This window comes from Apodemus sylvaticus, chromosome 22 (assembly GCF_947179515.1).
Source record: "Apodemus sylvaticus chromosome 22, mApoSyl1.1, whole genome shotgun sequence".
Taxonomy (NCBI): Eukaryota; Metazoa; Chordata; class Mammalia; order Rodentia; family Muridae; genus Apodemus; species Apodemus sylvaticus.
In genome coordinates, this window is record NC_067493.1 from 5,202,569 (window position 1) to 5,213,683 (window position 11,115).

The 11,115-nt window shown below is 39.1% G+C and overlaps 1 pseudogene; it reads left to right on the top strand.

The window, feature by feature from the left end:
• Nucleotides 1-10,754, top strand: part of LOC127672895 (zinc finger protein 709-like) — a 184,268-nt pseudogene extending 173,514 nt beyond the window's left edge.
• Nucleotides 10,755-11,115: the final 361 nt, after the last annotated feature.

Below are 11,115 nucleotides of genomic sequence, written 5' to 3' on the forward strand. Positions count from 1 at the left end.
ATGTAGAAAGTGCCCTTTCCTGAAATGTGATATATTAGAATGACTTACAGAATGCAGTCAGCCTTTTCACACAACAGCTGGATAGGAAGCCAAGTCCATGAATCCAGAAGATCTCAGTTCCTGAGGTTGGATGTCTCAGCTCCTCTTCAGTAATTGCTGGAACCACAGACAAGAAAGCTCTAATGTCAGCTAAGTAATAAGACTTGCTAGCTAGGAGTGATCAAGTGTGCAATGTGAAAAATTGCTTCCTCAGTGTTCTTATGTAGGCCTCAAGATGAAGGTGTGGCCCCGATTAAAGGTGTGTGTTCCAGATTCAATCTCTGGATTAAAGGTGAGTGTCTGCTGCTGGGTGTGGTGACTTATGCCTTTAATCCAAGCACTATCACAGTGAATCATGAAGCTGGATCTCTGTGTGTAGCCTGGTCTACAAAGTGCGTTCCTAAACAGCCAGTGGTATTGCAGACAAACCCGGGCTCATAGAAACAATAACAATCACAATGACACAGTTATGTAGCTTTCTTGCTCCTTATCAAGATGAAAGGCCTGTGTCTTTCAAGCTCAAAGAGATCTGCATTGAATTGGAGTGTTCCTACTTCAACGAACTGATTACCTTCTACAAATTAAACAACAAATCCCTTGAAGTTGTGTCCTTAAGTTTTGGATTTTGCATAATTTGTGGTTAATTAAGTAAAAGTGATTTTCAGAACAGCCATGGTTACACAGAGAAATACCAACTCTGTGGTCTCTATTCTTCTCGCCAGAGAAGGAGCCTGGCCAGAAAATGAGGCTGGCAAGAAGGTTAAATGTTTCTCAAGGTTCTCAAGGTTGCTTCCTCTGTGGTGGTTATCTTATGGCCCAGCACACATGAGAACCAGATTTCCTAAGACTGCCTGAAAACCTCTTTAAAAAACACCATTTAGTCCTCTGACCTAGGCTCAAAAGACAAAAGAAGCAGGGGAAAAAAAAAACAGCACAAAGCTTCTTAAATTAAGATCCTATCACTCTGGATGCAATTTTCAAGACTTAACCATTATAGGCGATTGATGAGAAAGGCAAAGGGTAAAGTGTTCATGGACAAGCAAATCTCCTTGGGGAGCCTACTTTAAAGAGTAAAAGATCACATAGAATGATCTCGCAATCACTCTATCTTTCCTGAGAGGGGGTATATTAGAATGACTTACAGGATGCAGTCTGCCTTATTCCACAACAGATGTATAGGAAGCAAAGTCCAAGAATTCAGAAGTTCTCAGTTCCTGAGGCTGGAAATCTCTGCTGGTCTTTAGTAGAAGATGGAATAACAGAGAAGGAAGCTCTAAGCCAGCGAAGTAATAAAACTTGCTATCTAGGAGGGAGCAAGCAGGCAATGTGAAAGCTTTCTTCCTCTGTGTACTTATATAGGCCTCAGGATGAAGGTGTGGCCCAGATTAAAGGTGTGTGTTCCAGACTGAATCTCTGGATTAAATCTGAGTGTCTTCTGCTGGGTGTGTTGACACATGCCTTTAATCCAAGCACTGTGGGAGTGAATCATGCAGGTGGAAATCTGTGAGTAGCCTGATCTAAAATTTTGGTTTCAGGACAGCCAGTGGTCTTACAGAGAAACCCTGTTTCATGATAACAAAAATGATCACAAAATTCTGTGTCTTTCTTGCTCCATATTCAGATAAAGGATTGTGTCTTTCAAACTCAAAAAGATCTGTGTTAAAGTCCAATTTTTCAACTTCAAAGACATTGATTACTTTCTACATTCTAAATAAAAATCCCATGAAGGTGAATCATGGTATGCACTCACTAATAAGTGGATATTAACCTAGAAAACTGGAATACCCAAAACATAATCCACACATCAAATGAGCTACAAGAAGAAAGGAGGAGTGGCCCCTGGTTCTGGAAAGACTCAGTGAAGCAGTATTCGGCAAAACCAGAACGGGAAAGTGGGAAGGGGTAGGTGGGAGGACAGGGGAAGAGAAGGGGCCTTACGGGACTTTCAGGGAGTGGGGGGCTAGAAAAGGGGAAATCATTTGAAATGTAAATAAATTATATCGAATAAAAAAAAAGAATATTTGCTCTGAGTTACTATAATCTCATAGCTCCTGTACCTAAAAAAGAAAACTGGAGGTAAAATGTTGAACTGACATAAATTGGGAAATATTTCCTCCCTGACTCTTTATGGACTCCGCTTGACCCCAGGTTACACCCCCATGGTCAGTAAGCAGGAAATATAAAAATTCAAAACATAATAGCTTTGGACTAACTACTTTGTGTCTTTGGGGTGGACAAATTAATGTACTAGAATCCTCACCTTTCAGGAATTATAGTCAGGAAAATTCATTAAATTCACTGCATCAGCATTTCCTGTTACCAACTACTGGGAAGCCAGGCTCAAGTGTGCCTACTTCAGGATCTTTCACATCACTGTTGCATGACTCACTGAGCCTTTCCCAGGACCACATCTTCCTCACTGGTTTACAGTGAGATGGAAAGCCAGCTTCCTTTGGCCTCACTTTCTCATTTCTCTAAGCTCCCCATTCTCACTCTCAAGTACACTCCTCCTCCATCTTGCAGATATAAGTATGGGTGAACTCTCTAGGGACTAATTGAAAGCCCTGAGAGCAATGGGTGCTGTGACGTCACTGGTGACATCACAGGGGATGTCTAGAACTCTCCAGGATTCACGAGAATATTCAGACAAGGTATTGTTTATGTCATGGGGAACCGTATTTTTCTTCCTGTTAATGCTCTTCCTCTACTGAACAGAAGCTGAGGGGCTCCTGGGACACAAATGTTTATCACCTCCATTTCAAAAGCCAGAGGTCTCAGCCACTGAGATTTGTCAGTGTCAGAACAATGGGAAAGTGCTGTGCTTTATTTCCAAATGTGTTAGCTGTGGAGACCTGGGTCAGGATGGAGAGAAGAGCCAGCCCATCACGTTGACAGCAGAAGACTTGAGATGTCCACTTTCTTCCTAGGCTTTGGCCGCATGAACTTGTTAGAAGGCAGTTCCAGGGTCACCTTCAGCATGTGGAAATTCAGGACGGGAGGGACGTTCTCAGGATGGTCTTGCTTGGAGATGATGGCTGCAGACAGCGATCAGGAAAACAAGATTATTCTGTTTTGTTCTCTTCGGTCAGAGTGTCAGATCTGAGTAATCTTGTATATATTATATAGTATATTGTATAGGATATATCTCTGTATTCCATGATCTGTAAGTCAGGCTGTGAGAGACCCATCTACCCAGACACTCCAGCACAGTCGTGTTCAGCTGCTTTCTCTTCCCCTTTGTGGGCAGTGATCCTGCACTCATCGTGACCTGACTTCATAGCTTGTTTGAGAATTCCGCACAACATTTTCCCTTCTTCTTTCTGATATCTAGGGGGATTACCTGTTACATGGCTTCCACTGGAGGTATAAAGCTGGCCCATCAGAAGAAGAAGACCAGTTAAGAATCAAGGCTCTTAACATTAAAGAGGGATTTTAGGAAACATGTGTTTGCTATGTGGCTTCATACAATTCCCTTCTACTATATTATTCATATGAATAATACCCGGGAGAAAACCAGGAAACAGATGACAAACAGTGTGGAACACTACTTATAGTCAGCACATCTTTCTCAATGGCAAGGTGGGGAAAAATCCACAGTTGTGTTAGAACAGATTCTCTAGAACAAAATATCTCATAGAGAGGGTGAATTTTTCTGTGTATGTAGAAAGAAGATTTATTATAATGTCTCAGAGACAGCTGACCTCTTCTTCTAATAATGGCTGTCTGCCAAGGCCAAGGGAAACTTCAAACAAGGACTTATCATCCAGCGAAAGAGAGCTGCAATTTCCCTGAGCCCAGCATGAAGCCAGAAAAGAAAACTCTTGTTTCCTAAAGTCACTACTTAAAGTTAATAGCCTGGGCACCCTTCCCCTTGTGAGTCAGATTGATATCTTCAGTGCACCTGAGGAATGGGCTATGCAACTTATTAACCTTGATTACATGAAGGTGAAGGCAAGTGCTCTGAGGAAAGCTCAAGGAAGGTCTGAATTTAGGTCCTGTCAAGTGCAGGGTCATTGCTAACAAGGAGAGTCGCAGGCAGCTGAATAGCATGAGGTGGAATAGTGGGGTCCTTCCATAGGGCTGCTTGGTGTGAAAGTCCTCTTGCAAGGCAGGGCACAAATGCTAAGTGAGTGCAATCCACGCCTAAGATCTGTAAAAATTTTCACACTGGACTAGAGGCACATTTTAACTGTAAGGAGTGGTAAGGCTTACTGGCCAATCTAGAACTCAAGCCAGACCTGCCATTCAAAGAAAGAGGCGTGATCTTCCAGGTACCTTTCTTCAAGTTCCCTGTGGCTTTGCAGACCAGGATAGTTCACTGTTTCCTGATCTGAGCTCTGCTGTTCTCTGTTGTGCTGTGAGGGGACCTCGGGGAAGCCCTGAAATCTGAACATGGTAAGCACAGTATATCTTCCCACAATGGGGAGGAACAGGTGGCTGATCAGAGGGTGCTGAGGTACAGGCTCCGATCAGTGGTTGGATGGGAAACATCAGCTAGATGTGACTACCTGTGCGGTTTCTAGTGATGCTTCTTACTTGCTAAATAAGATGGTGACCTCTGAATATCATTACTATCAAGGCTGGATCTTCCCAAATCATTTGTACCATTGGTTTGCTTGTAGAAGCATCATGGATGCTTTTCTTGATTCTGAAGGATATGTCTAAAACATTTTGTGTTTTACACTACACATTGAGAGGGCAGGTATGAAACTAATAGGTCTATTTTAACCTATGATTTGTTTTTGTTTCATTTTTATTGCAGTTTTCATATTTCTTTACATGTATAGTGTTTTGGATATTTTGTGGCAAGGAAACTTTTTTTGTTTCACTCTATTTGGTATTTTGGATGCTTCATGTACCTTAATAGGAATCTTTATCTTTAGTTTAGAAATTATTCATGTAAGATTTCATTAAAACTATTTTCTTGACCTTTGAGCTGATATTCTTTTATTACAGTCAATTGAAGTCTTTGCTTTTGATACATTGCGGTGTTCCTCATTATTTATTGCCAGTAAAATTTTATACACAAATTATTTTTTGACCAATAAGTCCATTTATTCTATTTATCTTACTTTCTTGTTCAGTGTGTGTGAACCTTGCCTCTGTAGTTGTCCATGTGCTAGCAATTTCAATGGCCTGCTCTCAGGGACTGAGCTCCTGCTTAAGTCATTACCTGCCTCCATCAGCTGCTGCTGTTGTCAGGTGTGCTTTATATACATGGAGCACTAGTTTCAGCTGCTCTCTATATTTGTTCCCTGTTTCTGTTCTCTACACAATCCCCCGCTATAATCTTTCTCTACTCTCATCCCAGGCTCTCTGCTCCCTATATGTGTTCCAGTCCACAGGTCCTCTTGTGCACCCCTATCCCTTTCCCAGCTTCTCACTCCTCTCCTTTCCCAAAACAACTTCTTTTGTATCAGAACTCTTGCACGTTTTAATTTTTGAGGACCTGCTGTGACAGGACACCTTGTATTTCTTGTTGACATATTTTCCTGGCTTATGCTAATTATATTCCTATGCTGATATCTAAGTATCTGGGTTTGTGGTGATATGTCTAGATACTTGTCTCTGGGTTTGTCTTGTTTAGGTGGTAATTTTATTCCCAAAGTATTGTTTGCTGTCTGTATTTTCAGAGAATGTTGACTGCGTTTTTTTCCCATTTTACTCACCTGTTTGGTGGGTATGTTCAAGAGGGAATGCTTGCTCATGTTGAAAGCTGGCAGAAGTCTCAGGCAAGAAATTATGATCTTAACATTCCACAAGGAGACTTAGTCAGGAGAGAGGTTATGTTGCCTCTGGTTTTTGTACAGTGTTAGGTAGAGCTGTGTAAATTGCATGTGGGATAATAAATAGTGTGCTGAATCTTATGGAAAGCCTAACTTTTCTCCTGGCAGGCATGGCATGTGGTTGAAAAAGGAGTGTACACTCCTGTCTACTGAAAGAGGAAGGGTTTATTCTGTACCATTTTATATTGGAAAGATAGTACATGCTTTCTGATTTTAAAAGATTCAACTTTCTAGATATTGCCTTGAGTGTCAGAAGACACTTTAGACATTTGAACCGTGGAGGAGCTCCTGCAGACTATTAGGATCACTGTAGACTGAATGCATTTTCATCAGAGGATAAACATAAGCCTATAGCATCTAGGGTCAGAATGCAGTTCATTGGGTCCCCTGGGTATCCCCAAAACGTGGGGCTTCAATTGACTGCTGGGCTAAATGCATCCTCTCCCAATGAGGCCAGACATTGGAGTACAGTTAAATGAACAGATACCAAAGATATGCAGCAGCTTCAGGGACACCGCCTGTTCCAGTTGATGGAGGACCCTCATGAAGATTAACCTGAACTTCTGCTAATTATATGCCAGGAGCCTTAGTCCAGCCTGTGTCTGCTATTTGGTTGGTGGCTCAGTTTCTCAGTGTCCCCAAGTTTATAGGTTAGTTGAGTTTGCCAGACTACCTGTGGAGTTCCTACCATCTTCAGGGCCTTCAATCCTTCCCCAACTCTTCCTTAAGCATCTACAAGGTCCATTCCTTGTTCACTTTGGTTCTCTGTATCTATTTCAGTCAGCTGCTGGGTGAAGCCTCTCATTGGACATATATGAAAGTCTCCTGTCTGGGAGCATAACATTATATCCATAATAATGTTAAGGATTGGAGATTGCCCATAAGGACATCAGATAACCCCATGTGTCTCTAGCTGGACGAGTTTTCATTGGGCATTCAATCATTCTGTGCTCTAGGTGTGTTCCTGACTTTCTATTATGCGGGAAACATTTTGTTCTGTGTGTCTACTGTGTTGTAGTTGAAACTGATCCTTCAGCTTTCTTCTCATGCTCCATACAGTTAATATTTAAACTCTTTCCATGAATCACATAAGATGCTTTAACCCTATTTGCAATTAATGCTAAGTTATTTTGCAAGCCCGGGGGCTTAATTTTTAATTTTATTCCTTTGTTTTTGTTTTTCAACACAAATTCTCTCTGTGAAATTCTTCCTGTCCTCATAGTCGACATAGAGACCACATAAGCCACCTGACATGTTTTTGCACAATAAGTATATATTTTTGTGCAACTTTTAATCCTCATGTTTCACTTTGAAATTTGGCCAAATATATAGGTTATATACTATTTCTCAAGTTGATATGTGTTCATTACATCAATACTACCGGAGTCTTCAGAGTCCTTGGATTCCAGGTGTGTGATGTTCTTCCGCACACTTGTGATTGTTCTGAAATGTTTGAATAAATAATATTTTGCCTATGTATAGGAATATGTATATCATATGTTTCTTCTTTACACTTGTCATAAGATGGTCTCAGAATTCTTGATCTTGAGGTAATTAGTAGTTGCTAGTCCCCATGTGTATCTGAGAAATTAACAAACACAATGTGGAAGGCCAGATAGAGCTTTCCACTGCTGAGCTCTTTCTCCTGCCTTAAATTGCTTATTTATGATCAAAATTTATATTATTATAGTTTCATCTGTTTATTTGTAACTGTTTAAGCATGCATTGCCTTTTAATAAAATTTTATTAATGTTATAGTTTTAACTGTTGCACTTCATGCTTGTACAAGATGAGTACAGATCTTAAGTGAATGTATAGTTCTTGGTGGGAACTTTTAGTAAAGAACTGTGAGTTCTCTATCATTTTTGTTTCCTTGGTTGATTTTTGAAGGGATTAAGGGTCTTAATATATAACTTTTGGTCTCATAGAACAAATTACATAGGCCATGCCAGCATCCAGCTGTATGACATACACCTGCCTGTACCTCTATGACTAAGGACATGTGCAAATACACCCAGTTTACCCATCAGACTTGTAGTTAGTAACTGTTCATACAATTTTTCAGATATCTGATCAGTATTGTGGATGTTTCTTGTGCACTTCCATCTCAATTGGCATTTCCCTGTCAGGGCTGTATGTTATTCAAATTGTTCAAAAGCAAGACACATGAATTTTATAATTCAAGCTTCTTCTAAAATGACACAGTGATTGTAAATTCTGAGTCAAAATATAAGTGGATTGCCAAAATTATATGAATATGTTTTCGAGGAAACATGTGTTTTCTTTTTTTTTTTTTTTTTTTTTTTTAAAGATTTATTTATTATCCACAAGTACACTGTAGCTGTCTTCAGACACTCCAGAAGAGGGTTTCAGATCTCGTTATGGATGGTCGTGAGCCACTATGTGGTTGCTGGGATTTGAACTCAGGACCTTCGGAAGAGCAGTCAGTGCTCTTAACCGCTGAGCCATCTCTCCAGCCCGAAACATGTGTTTTCTTTACATTGATGCTAGTATCATGCTTTGTGTTGTACACATGTATGGGATATTAGAATGCAGTGACTTTGGATGATGTGCATGTGAACTTCACCGAGGAAGAGTGGAATTTGCTGGATCCTTCCCAGAAGAATCTCTACAAAGATGTGATGTTGGAAACCTACCAGAACCTCAACGCTATAGGTAAGACTGTTATTTAATCTAAAGGAAACAAATGTTTATTGGAAATTGATGATTTCTTATTTTAATTGTGAATAGTGAAGATTGAGCTGAATAATTCAGTTTCACTAAATTTTCACTGTAACTTTCATGGTGCAGTGAAAATTCACAGTACCTTGATTATTTCGTAATTTCCAATAGTATATCATTCATTTCTGGGACTGTATTTTAGGCTATAATTGGGAAGACCAACATCGTGAAGAACATTTTCAAAGGATTAGAAGACATGAAAGGTAATTTTCATGTGCAAGCTGATACCAATTTGGCTGTGAGGAAATTTTAATATCTTATGGAATCTCCAGCAAAAAACAAGAGTGTAAAGTAACAGTCCTTTAACTGTAGCTATGATTATAATATTCTTACAAAACCATGTACCTCAAAGACCGATACCTGATTTGGGTATCCATTTGATAAGTAGCTTCTTTAGAGCTATGCTGTGGACCTGCCAATCGGTAGCGTCTCATAGTATTTAGAAACTGCACATTGAATAGTGATAAATTTATATCCAAAACATTTTAATAAGAAAATCATCCACAGAAAATTTGGTGATACTCATATTCTTGTACTAATATGGTTCAGCTTGGTGAGAGGGAATTTTATGAGAATCAAGAATATTGTTGTGGAGAAACATTAGTCCATCTTGCACATGTTATGAGAAACAAAAATGCAAACAGTGTGAATGCAATGCATAAACCTTTCATTTATCATTCTTTTATTAGGTATATCATGTGTCAGAATGGATAATAATCATGTGAGCATAGGGATATGTAAAGAAGAAACATAAAATTTTTGTTCTAAAACAAGAAGATATGTAGTATTCTGCCTTTGAAAGAAATTAGGAATCTGAAAGACATTTGTAATTAGTTGGTTTTTTAGCTTTACATGGATTATCCCAAAACTCATAGTGTAAAAAATCTTTATGGGTACTAGGAATTTGGAAATTCTTCTGTGTGTCCTGGTTCCCAGTCACATGTGTTGTAATTCACACTAGAGGAAAACTATGAATACAATCAGTGTTATACAGATCAGAATCTTTCTAACTTTCTTCAGATAGCTAAATACATCATATAAAAAGACGGTGTTATAAATATGAGCCATTGAACAACTCATAATGAGGGAGAACACCATGAACATATAAAGAGCTAAAACCTTAAGATCTGATGCTTCTTTACCATTAGAGAAATTGTAAACATCATTCATATTGATTACATGATTGATCAGAGTAATAAATGTGGTAATGATTTCACATGTGCTAATTATCATTACAGGCATGTAAGAAGTCATAGTGGAGAGAAACCCTGTGAGTGTAATATATGTGGTAAAGACTTTACAAAACCCAGTCATCTCCAATGTCATAAAAGAACACACAGTGGAGAGAAACCTCATCAATGTAATCAATGTGGTAAAGCCTTTACAAGATCCAGTCATCTCCAAAGACATAAAATGACACATACAGGAGAGAAACCTTATGAATTCGATCAATGTGGTAAAGCCTTTGCACAGTGCAGTAATTTTCAATATCATAAAAGAACACATACTGGAGAGAAACCTTATGTATGCAGTCAATGTGGGAAAGCCTTTGCATGTCACAGTACTTTCCTATATCATAAAGTAACACACACTGGAGAGAAACCTTATGAGTGTAATCAATGTGGTAAAGGCTTTGCACAGCACAGCACTCTCCAATATCATAAAAGAACACATACTGGAGAAAAACCTTATGAATGTAATCAATGTGGTAAAGCCTTTGCACAGCGCAGTCATCTCCAAAGACATAAAATGACGCATACTGGAGAGAAACCTTATGAGTGCTATCAATGTGGTAAAGCCTTTGCACAGCGCAGTCATCTCCGAAGACATAAAATGACGCATACTGGAGAGAAACCTTATGAATGTAATCAATGTGGTAAAGCCTTTACACAGCGCAGTAATCTCCAATATCATGAAAGAACACATACTGGAGAGAAACCTTATGAATGTAATCAATGTGGTAAAGCTTTTGCCCGTCACAGTGATGTCCAATATCATAAAACAATACATACTGGAGAGAAACCTTATGAATGTAATCAATGTGGTAAAGCCTTTGCACAGCACAGTACTCTCCAATATCATAAAAGGACACATACTGGAGAGAAACCTTATGAATGTAATCAATGTGGTAAAGCCTTTGCAAGACCCAGTCATCTCCAGTATCATAAAAGAACACACACCGGACAGAAAAGTAATTAATGTAATCAATGTGGTAAATTGTTTGCACCAGGGATAAATCCCCAAAATCTGGGTGCTGGAGAGAAAATTAATGAACATGATCATGAATTAAGTGGGAGTTAGGAGGGTATCATAAAGTAGGATATGATAGACATGGATGCTTGGGATTATTTCCACTCTGAAGAATTTTTTATGCTTTTGCAAAGAAGTTTGCTGCCCTCATCTGAAGAGTTTCCTTGAGGTTAAGGTAAAGATGTTTACATTAATTGTATTGACAAAGTAAGTCACGGAAATAACTGCATAGAATTTGGCATGAAAATTTTTAACAAACATAGAAACTAAGGAAGGAACAATAAAAAAAGAAAGGTTC